We start from the raw sequence: 11,238 nt of genomic DNA, 5'->3' as shown, positions 1-11,238 counted from the left end.
GGACTCTCAAGAGTCTTCTCCAACACCGCAGTTCAAATCAAGACCAATTATACTTCCATAAGATAAAATTTTAAAAAATAGGCCAAAGCAGCTGTCTTAAATTTTTTGTTTTTGGTTAGAAAACATCAGTTGGTTTATTTTTATGATTTTTCTGTTTAGTTTCAAATTATTTGTTATTATTCTTTCAGAAATCATATATTGTAAATAGAAGACTTTTTTCCTCCATAAATGAAAAGCCAAGTTGGATTTTTTAAAACTGTGTTTTCTCTTTTAACACTGATTTTTTAAGAATTAGAGATAATTTGATTTGCTGCATAAGAATTGTGGTCAGATAAATACGTCATAGATCTAGGGGAAAATGTTCATATATTTTCTTCAGAGAAATGTACATTTAAGGCCTTTGCCCATTTTTAACCAGGCTTTTCATTTTTGTTATTAAGTTTTAGGAGTTCTCTATAGGTTCTGGGGGGCTTCCATTCAGTGGGTTTCCTGTTTTGTTGTTACTCAGTTGCCAAGTAGTGTCTGAGTCTTCGTGACCCCATGGACTGCAGCACGCCAGGCTTTCCTGTCCATCACCATCCGGAGTTTGCCTAAGTTCATGTCCATTGCATTAGTGATGCCATCTAACCATCTCATCTTCTGTCGCCCTGTACAAAACAGCAAACCCCCTGAATGGGAGAGAACATTTACAAATCACACATCTGATAAGGGATTCATTTCCAGAAGGTAAATGACACAGAAGTAAGGATAAAAGCCTGAGAAGGACTTAACAGTCCTCTCAAAGAGCCGTCTTAGAAGCTGGTACAGAGCCAGCTCAGCTAGTCTGTGCACCGCCTAAGCATTTGGTGGCTCTCAAACTTGTTCTAAGGCTGAAATTTTTAAAAAGCAGATACTGTGCTGTTTTTTAAAATTGAAATAGAAACAGTGGCCATTCTATCTTCCAACAGAGTAAATCTTTTGAACTCTCAGTTGGGAAGCACTGCCTGCTACAATGAATCTGATTTTTGATGTCTTTGCTTTGACATCATCCAGGACTCACTGGGTGCCCTCCTCAGAGTGGGAGCTGCTCTAGAATTATCAGGCTTCCCTTGTTCCCTCATCACTTCCTCCCTCTCAGACTCTGTGCGCTGAGCCATTCACAGGAGTCCTCTGTCACCTCCACATGGGTGAGAACTTGGAAAAACAATTTTAGAATTTAAAGATGACATCAGGGCTTCTCTGGTGGCTCAGAGGTAAAGAACCCAACGTCCAATGTGGGAGCCATGGGTTCGATCCCTGGTCCGGGAAGATCCCAAACGCCACAGAGCAACTAAGTGCATGTGTCACAACTGTTGAGCCTGTGCTCCACCACAGGAGAAGCCACTGAAATGAGAAGGTGGTGCACACAATTAGGGAAAAGCCTGTGCAACCACAAAGACCCAACACAGCCAAAAATAAATAAAATTATTTTAAAAATGATATCGGCATATTGCCAAAAGAATTACCCCCTTTTTAACCTGAGGAAGATTCAGACCTTGAGTCTTGGTCTCTGGCTCAGGGGTCTCCCTGACAGCTCAGCAGTTGTTATAACAAGTGTAATCTGAGGCTGGGGAGCAGCACGGCCCTGGATAAGTTCCAGGCGAGAGCCAGGACCTCAGATGAACATTGGCCCTGCCCTGAGCCCCACACTCGACCAGTGTGTGTCTGGTTAATAACCATACACGAGCTAACTAGGAAGGAGATTCTGTGCTGTTATTACGAAAAACAAAGCACCAGGTAGCATTATACTTGTGGCTGTTTGAAAGTTCTGTGAGAGAAAAGCCCAGCTGTGATCTTGGGACAATTAATTATAAGACATGATTTCAAAGGCTGTAATTCTATTTCAAGAATTCTGCTGATTGCCAGCATTTGAAAAACACTCTCCACCATGTCCGTTTCACAAAGATCACTTTGACATGTTTTGCTTTGGGAATTTCTTTCTCGCCAAAACTTACAAAAGCATTGAACTGGGTGAAACTGCCACTCTAAACATTTGAAGTTCGTCTTTGATTCAGAAAAGAGAAAGAGAAATGGAAGGGAAAGGAGGGCCATTTAACATCATTAAAAACGTCTTTGAAGGTGTGATAGGCTAGTGCCATGAAAACCTAGAATGAAATGGAGGACCACAACTTTCCTCACCCTCCTCTGCAGAGATGTAGAGGCCAAATCCATATTAGGGGACCCCTGCACCCCCAAGACACAGCCTGGTTATAGGAATACTCCTGCTGGACAGGTTAGCACACATCCTGGACTGGTTATAGGAATACTTCTGCTGGACAGGTTAGCACACATCCAGTCCAGGTAGGAGGCCCCGCCAGTCTCTCTCCCGGTCACATCACCTGCCTCCTAATTCTAAATCGTCACTAGAGCTTCCCTGGTGGCTCAGTGGTTCAGAATCCGCCTGCCAGCGCAGGAGACATGGCTTCTATCTCTGATCTGGGAGGATCCCACATGCTGCAGAACAACAAAGCCTGTGTGCCGCCGCAACTCCTGACCCTGTGCTCTAGAGCCTGGGAGCTGTAACTGCTGAGCCCACGAGCCCCCACTGCTGAAGCCTGTGCTTGTGCTCCGCAACAAGAGAAGCCACCTCAATGAGAAGCTGGCAAGCCACAACGAGAGAGTAGCCCAGGCTCGCCAAAACTAGAGAAAAGCCCACAAAGCAATGAAGACCCAGCACAACCATAAATAAATTAATACATTTAAAAAAAGGTCAAAAGCAGCAAAAACAACAGCAGAAAGAACACAACAGCCACCTCCTAATTTTGAAAGTATGGTTGTTAAAAAGAGTGAGATAGCTCCTTATATGCTGACATGGACTACCCTCAGTGCAAAAAGCAAGTCAGAGAAAGTCACAGAGAAAGTCAATACGGGCTTTGACTCAGAAGTTCATTTCTAAAAGAAGGAGGGGTGACTTTGGCTTGTCTCCAGGGATCTTGGCCCGCCTGGGGCAGAGGACCCCTGGACTGACCTGCGCGCCCTGGCGGGTTCATGGAGGGGAGAATTCCCCCTGACTGTCTGGTAAGGAAGGTATGGGGCTGCAGCAGGACTTGGGGCCCTGGGAGGGCTTTTGGTGGAAGCCTGGGCTCTAGGGGCAGGGTACCCCCTTCACATGGTGGGGATGGGGGATCTCGGGAGGCCTGAAGGAGGAGCAGATGTCGTAAGTCAAGGTCATTAGGCCCTGGCTCAGGCAGGAAGGGTGCTTTCTGATCTTCCCCCCACCTGCTGCTGAAAAATGTACAAAGCAACCTGGAAAAACCAGCCAAGGTCAAGCCTTGTGAGCCCAGAACTTGTTCCTGTGACACTTGGTCCCGTGAGGTCGGCCAACAGTAGGGCAGCCCTGCGTTCTCCAGCCGGAGTCCATCCTCTGAAGGCCGACCGGGGTTCCCCCACTGCGGTGCTCAAGACGGTTCACTTCTTGGCGGCAAAAAGCACAGAACGGCCCGGAACAACTCTCCAGTGGACGCCTGTCTCCTGCCCGCCTCTGTGGATCCGGCCGAAGTCAGCCACATCTCATCGGAAACTCGAGGCCTGCCTGGAGCCGCGATGTTGGCTGCACCTCGGGAGCATTCAGGGTGGCGGCGGAGGGAAGTGCCGGGTGCGCTCATCCGCGCCGCAGGGGGCGCCTTGCCCCTGTGGGGAGCACCGGGGCACAGGGGGTCTGCCCCTCTAGCATACCCCCCGCCTCAGAGCGCTGTTTCGAGGGCTGAGCCGCCCCTCTAAATACGGCCAACTAGAGAGACAGCGTGCAAGCAGCCCTCAAGTCAAGGCTGAGTCAGTAGCCCAGGTTCCAAACACTCTGTGGACTGCAGATCTCTGGAAAATGGCCTTTTCTCACTCCCCACCAGAAGTAGAGGCAAAACTAGAAACTTAGGCTTTAGCAACCAATTCCGTCTGCTAGTGTGGTTTCTGGAAAGAAGCAAGCAGACGCGGGGGTGACTGTCCACAGCTTAGCTGTGAGGAGAACAGAGGATCTGGACGAGGAGCAGTGCGGCTGTGGGCTCGCGGAGGGGACCCTGGAGAGCTTCCCCACAGGAGACTGTTGACAGTTGTGCCTTGAAGGTCATGCGTGTGACCTGGCTGCCAGTCTGTCCTGGCGGCTCCAAGACTGCAGCCAGTGGGTCACCTCTCCTGACAGTCCCTGTGTGCTGAGGGCGGGGAGGCCTGTCACAGTCAGAGAGTCCAGGCTCGGTCTCACTCAGCACCCTCAGATGGTGAGGAGGGTGGAAGAGGGGACTGTGTGACCTGAGAGAAAGTCAGATGAGGGGCTGCCTTAGATTCGGAGCCTAATCCAAGAGAGGAATTCAGGAGGACATGGGGTGAGATACTCAACCCTCCCCTACTTTCTGAGGTTGTATGGGTATACTCTTCCTGGGAGATGACAAAACATTTCACCTCCTCAGCAGAGTCACAGACAAGGTGACCTAGACATCTGGGCAATTTCCAGGTACAGTACACTCAGCCCAAGGTCTCCATAGAGCCAGTGGCTGTTGGCACCATGACCAGTGTTTCTTCCTCCAGCAAGCTTTCTTTTTTAACGTGTGTGTGTGTGTGTGTGTGTGTGGCTTCCCAGGTCGCACTAGTGGTAAAGAACCTGCCTGCCAATGCAGGAGCCTTAAAAGACGCTGGTTTGATTCCTGGGTTAGGAAGATCTCTTGGAGGAAGGCATGGCAGCCCATTCCAGTCTTCTTGCCTAGAGAATCCCATGGACAGAGGAACCTGGTGGGCTACAGTCCATAGCACTGCACAGAGTCACGACCAAAGCAACTTAGCCTATATCCATCCATACATACAGGTACATATATACACAGGTGGTGGTGGTTTAGTTGCTAAGTCGTGTCCGACTCTTGCAACCCCACAGACTATAGCCTGCCAGGCTCCTCTGTCTATGAGATCCTCCAGCCAAGAATACTGGAGTGGGTTGCCATTTCCTTCTCCAGAGGATCTTCTTGACCCAGGGATCAGACCCAGGTTTCCTGCATTTCAGGCAGTTTCTTTACTGACTGAGCTATGAGGCAAGCCATATACACAGGTGTGTATGTATATGTGTGTGTGTGTGTATATATATATATATATATATATATATAAAAGCACACGAGCAGTTCAATGTTAACTACCTGCTAGTGTGGCTCATACAAAAGGGTTAAAATTGTCAGTGAAGATAAGCAGCAAAGTCCTCCTGTACAGCACAAGGAACTATACTTAATATCCTGTGATAAACTATCATGGAAAATAATATAAAATATATCTATATCTATATCTATACGTGTGTGTGTATATCTGAGTCATTTTGCAATATAGCAGAAATTAATACAACATTGTAAATCAACTATACTTCAATACAATTTTTAAAGAATTGTCAGTGAGGAAAACCCAAAACGTGTCCCATCGTATGAAGGCTCTTCCCTGGCAGGAAATGGGGATAAAGCTGATTTCATCTGATTTCTCCTCTCTTTTGCAAACAAGTGTAATTGTAAAACAGTATTACAATGCAAAGACCCATTCTTGGACCATTTCCCACCCCCCACCCCGCGGCCCACCCCCGCCCCGACTCCAGCTGACATTGGGACCAGGCAATACTACAAAAGAAAATCATTCTCTTTTCCATAACTCCAGTATGCCATTTATAGTAGGAAGACATAGAAAACAAGAACGTAGTGTTAAAACTTATAGAAGAAAAGCACACAGTGAAAAGAACCACACTGTGATCAGAAAAGACACAAACGGAGCAGAAAAGGTAGAAACAGAGCGAAGAGCACACTTGGTGATGGGGTTCCACAGCTACGGGATTCTTAGATCTGACCCGCATCAGGCACATCACCTCCATCTTCAAAATACTCAGAGCTTCTCAGGTCCCTCCCTAGACATGTTTAACATTTAGAAGCTATTTTCTTTTCTTTTTTTTTTAGTTCTACCAGTTTATTGCTACCAACCCATCACCGTCCACCCTCATGCACACATGCTCAGTCATGTAACCCCATGGACTGCAGCCCGCCAGGCTCCTCTGTCCATGGAATTCTTCCAGGCAAGAATACTGGAGTGGGTTGCCATTTCCTTCTCCTAGAAGCTATTTTCACCAACCCCACTAAAATTTTTCTTAACAAGTTTTGTTTGTGTTTGGAAGATTTTTTTTGTTTCACCCTTGGCTAAATGTAGGCCAAGTTTGACAACTGTATTTTTAATTTCAACTGAAAGTAATTATATAAAATCCCTGTTTGTTCTGTTACTGCCTTAACAATCTCAATCTTCCTTAAATACCTATTCATCTAATAACATGGCCCTGCCTGTTTCATTTCTCTTTAATCTCTGCCTTTCATTAAGTCACTAAAGACGCACAGCTGTGCTTTTTAATCCATAGTGACCGCCCATTCGGAAATAGATGATTTCTCCTAGCTCTCTTTGCTCCTCTGCCCTCTCACCCCAGGAAGATAGTCAAGTCTGGTTCCACTAAGAACACACACCTGTACTGGGAATTCCCTGACAGTCCAGTGGTTAGGACCCCACGCTTTCACTGTCAGAGCCTGGGTTCAATCCCTGGTGGGGGAACTAAGATCCTGAAAGTTGCATAACAAACTAACTAAATAAATAATATACAATAAAAATTTAAAGTAAGCTATTAAAAAAAGGAATACTCACCTGTATCAATCCCGCGAGGTGATCGTGTTAGGTTAGGTGAAAGCCCGACACGTCCATGAAGCAAGGTTTCTACTCAGCAGACCCTCATTAATATCAGGTTTGCTAAAAGTTTTGCTAAAGTCATTCAAGAAGCAATGCCTATCATAACAAATAAAAGTCAGACATAGGCAAACACAGACAAGTGCACAAACCTAAAGGCTGGGACCATGACCTGGGACGCGGGACTCTAACCAGACCCTCTGAGAACCTCAGCGCTTGGAACTTACCATGTCTCTCCAGGGTGGGACTCTAATCTGCAAGCCCGATGAGGTTATTAGACAATTTAGGCAGACATACATTTTAACACGGATACTCACCCCCACAGACACCTGAGGCTGAACCAGGAGCTGTTCTTTTCAAAAGCAAAGTAGCTCTGAGAAACCTGGAGCACCACGACGGGGAAGCAGGAACCCAACCACCCACCATCCAGGCAAATTCAGTCTGAGTTGGCTGGTCAGGATCAGTGGTGAGGGCCCATGCCCACCGGGGGCTACAGTGCCTTGGGCAGGTGGTCACAAGACTTTACTCCCTTTGTGGTTGCCAAAATTGTTCCTGGGCAACAGCTTGCTGCCTGGGACACACTGAAGCCAACGTTATGGCACCAGCTTTTGAGAAAAGAAAGAACTTTATTGTGGGGTCAGCCAGCAAGGAGACAGATTTGAGAGCCTTCTGTCTCCGTGCCGGTCCACCCAGCAGTAAACCTTTCTCTTCTCAAGGCTGGTGTCGCGGTACTAACTCCTGTGCAGCCGGGCAGTGAGTCCTTGCTCTGTAACAACATGGCAACGTTTGAATAAAAAAATAAAAAATATTACATAAGAAGTATGAACTTAGAAAGTAAGTACTGAGCTTGCACTTTATAACTTTGTGAAATAAATGCAGACTACACAATACCTCCTTGTGAATAAAAGAGGACGTTTCAAACATATTCCAGGGACTTTGCTGGTGGTCCAATGGCTGGGACTCCGTACTCCCAATGCAGGGGGCCTGGGTTTTATCCCTGGTCAAGGAACTAGATCCCGCATGCCACAACGAAGACTGAAGACCTCACACAGCCAAATACATAAAATAAACAAATATTGAAAATATTTTTTAAAACCATTGGCTCAGACAGTAAAGAATCTGCCTGCAATGCAAGAGACTCAAGTTCGATCCTTGGGTCAGGAAGATCCCCTGGAGAAGGAAATGGTAACCCACTCCAGTATTCTTGCCAGGGAAATCCTAAGGACAGAGGAGCCTGGTGGGCTCCCTGGGGTCATAAAGGGTCGGACAAGACTGAGTGACCAACACTCTCACTTTCAATGTAACTATCACCCAGCCAAGAGTTCTCCATACATGGCCAATCCCATTTCGCTTTCATCCCCCATCTGGCAAGTCTCAGATACAGGACCGGTTCATCAGTAACTGCTCATGTGATTGTTTTAAGGAACAGCTTATATAACAGAAAGCACTTGATTCAGAAGTTAGACAGCAAAGTCAGGAAGATTGGACACAATGCTTGCCTCCCTGCAGTCAAGCCCCACCCCCAGAGGCAACGATTATAACTCGTTTCTAACTAATTTTAAATTCTTTTAAATGGAGGACCTCTCCGTTCCATGAAAAGGAGATTTCACCTAAGAAACCAACATATGAATCAGTATACTGAACTTGGTATATTTCATTGACGGCACCCATGGTGACAATGTCAGGTTGGACTATACTTATAGATCAGTCAATATTTGTGACTCCACTGATCCTGGAATCACCTGAAGACAGACACTAATCAAAACTGAGTTTTAAAGCACACGCTGTGCACCTCTGCCTCAGCAGCACGATAACTGTAAGAACAAGAAGGGCCTCAGCACTAGTTTCCTGGAGCCCCAGCGAGTGAGGAAACTGAGGTACAGCTGGTGGCAAAGGAGGGCTCAGAATCCGGTTCTCCCACGTCCAGCTCTCTGTCCACCGACTGTCCTACATTCTTCTCACAGGCCTGTCCGTGCCGGAGCACATTCAGTCCATGTGACAGGCATTGCAATGACCTGTAATTGAGGGCAGATGCTGCAGGCTCTGAAATTTGCCATTGGAGAGGAATCCTAAGCATCTGCCATTGAACGTTTGATGGAACGGCTAATGGTGTGTTTCATGTGCAGAATCGGCCACAGACAACTATTCCCAGGACTCAAGACTTTCTCCGACAGAACCCGTCTGATGAAACATCACCAAGGCCCCCCCACCCCACACCCCGTGGGTTCTGCTTCTGTCCCTGGGCTCACAGCAGGTAGATCACCTTAAGCTCACAACACTTTTGTGTAGCACTGAAAAGATTGTAGGTTTCTCTACATCCAACAGTTCACAGATTCCTCCTCTTTTTGGGCGTGTGCTTGTAACCCTGGTTTTACATAAAAGAGAATGAGATTCAGACCTGCCCAGGACATCCAGGCAATGCTGGGGCTTAAACCACGGCCTGAGGCCCCGCCCAGCGCACCATCTTCACATCTTGTCTGGCTCACAGATGAAGCTGGGCACGTGTCCCGATTTAAGGTGAAAATAGAAAACTTGTCCATGGTTTTGGAAGCTCGTGAGTACAGTATGTGTTTATTCTGGCACCAGTTCTAATTTGCTGATTCAGGAAAGGGCATTTCCAGCAGGAGGCAAGCAGGACATGTGCAGGATTACAAGTGGTTGAGCTTCTGGAGCACAGGATGGGAGCCAAGCAGGGGCGACAGCAGAGACTAGGGAGGTGGGCAGGAGTCACTCTCGGAAGTAGACTATACACCATTAGGATCTTGGCTCTTAATCCTCTAGGGAGTAGGGGAAAAGTAACTGTGGATTTAAAGCCACAAGTTTGGAGATTTTGCACTTTACCAAGGTCATGTGGTGACTATGAGGAGGACGGGTTGAAGGTGCCAGGACCAGAGGCAGAAAGAGTAGCCTGTGGCTGCTCCTGGGCCAAGTGAGAGCTGCGGGGGGCGGGGGGCTGAGGGGGGCAGGACGGGACATGAGACCCCATGGCCAACCAGGGGAGCCCATGGGAAATGCTGACTTATTTGCATCCTAATGATATTGGGCTTCTCAGGTGGCACTAGGGGTAAAGAACACGCCTGCCAATGCAGGAGACTAAGAGACGTGGGTTTGATCCCTGGCTTGGGAAGATCCCCTGGAGGAGGAAATGGCAACCCACTCCAGTATTCTTGCTTGGAGAATCCCATGGACAGAGGAGCCTGATGGGCTACAGTCCATGGGGCTGCGAAGACTCGGACACAACTGAAGTGACTTAGCATGCACACACGCTATTGTTATTAGGCAGAATAATATGTGGCACTATTCCCTGGTTTCACTTTTTTATTGGAAAAAATTTAAGATATAATGAACACACAGCCAAACGACAGGTATTCAGTGTTCAGCCAGGTCAGTTCTGACAGCTGTGAGAGCCATGTGGGCAGAAGGAGGGTGGCTGGCCAGTGACTTCAGGTGCAAACACGTGGGGGAGTGAACACCTTTTTCCTTCCCTTTCTCCTGCCGTGTCCCGAAAACACGAGGGAGAGGACAAAGCCAGCACCACAGCCTTGCAGTTTTTTTCCTCCAATCTGGATGACCCTAGAGAGATTGCAGAGGGCTGGAGGGCAGGAACAAACGTGGATGTGCACTGGAGCCGGGGGTGACAGGAGCTTGGGGTTTAGTGATGCTGGCAGTCCCACAAACGCAGGGGTCAGGACGGTACTCGGCCCAGGTCACTGCCAGGCCCATCCTCACCATAGACAGCACTTGATACCAAAAGACGTGGCTTCTGTTGCAGCTTATCTTGATGACAGATATGTTCTTTTAAAAATGTCACAAAACAAGTAGAACTGGAAGTTAGGTTTACGACTCTCTGTGGCTCATTTCATATTCTTTTGATAGTTCCAATATGTTTCTGCTCTTGAAAAACTGGTTTTGGCCCGAGACAGTGAGAACTGTAGCTAGATGTCTTGGGAGGGCCAGGGGAGGGTGAAGGTGGTGGCCAGGACTGGGGCTGGACAGACTCTGGAGGGGACAACTTCACACAACTGGGAGGTGGGTTTCTGTGGCAGATGGTTTCCAGTAGGTGGGCAGCAAACTGGACTGGGCTATGATGATGGCTGTTCAGAAGTCTGGGTGCTTGTCAAGGAAATTCTATAAAGCCTTAGCCATTTTTATAAGAATTCTCACAATATATTGTCAAGTTTAAAAAAAAATAAAAGACTGCATTTCATTGGCCCGGTTCTGTAAGAAAAAGTACACAGTTACATGTGGGTAGATAAAAACACTAGAACATTGGGTTACTTGGGTTTTGGGGCTTTGAAGAACAGACTCACTGACATTTCTCAAGAAAAATGGCTTGTTGCAAGAAAACACCCACACAAGGATACAGGAAAAGCAGAAAACATGAGGCTGAGATCATTCTGGTTTCGGGCAGGCCTGAGCCCGTGCCATGGGGGCTTCGCTCTGTCTTGTGACTGGCCAGCCTGTGACACCCCTTTCTGTTCCTCCTTGATTCTGGCGTGCACAGGACCTGCCGGGCTGCACTGGTCCTCCTGGCGTCACTCTTTCAGC

General features: G+C 47.6%; 1 protein-coding gene across 1 annotated transcript in view; it reads left to right on the top strand.

The window, feature by feature from the left end:
* LOC112444203 (WAS/WASL-interacting protein family member 1-like) overlaps positions 1-11,238 on the top strand; it is a 33,077-nt gene that overhangs the window by 15,713 nt on the left and 6,126 nt on the right. The gene's annotated exons all lie outside the window — the stretch shown is intronic.

Source organism: Bos taurus, chromosome 24, assembly GCF_002263795.3.
Source record: "Bos taurus isolate L1 Dominette 01449 registration number 42190680 breed Hereford chromosome 24, ARS-UCD2.0, whole genome shotgun sequence".
Classification (NCBI taxonomy): Eukaryota; Metazoa; Chordata; class Mammalia; order Artiodactyla; family Bovidae; genus Bos; species Bos taurus.
This window is presented reverse-complemented; position numbering and strand designations above follow the sequence as displayed.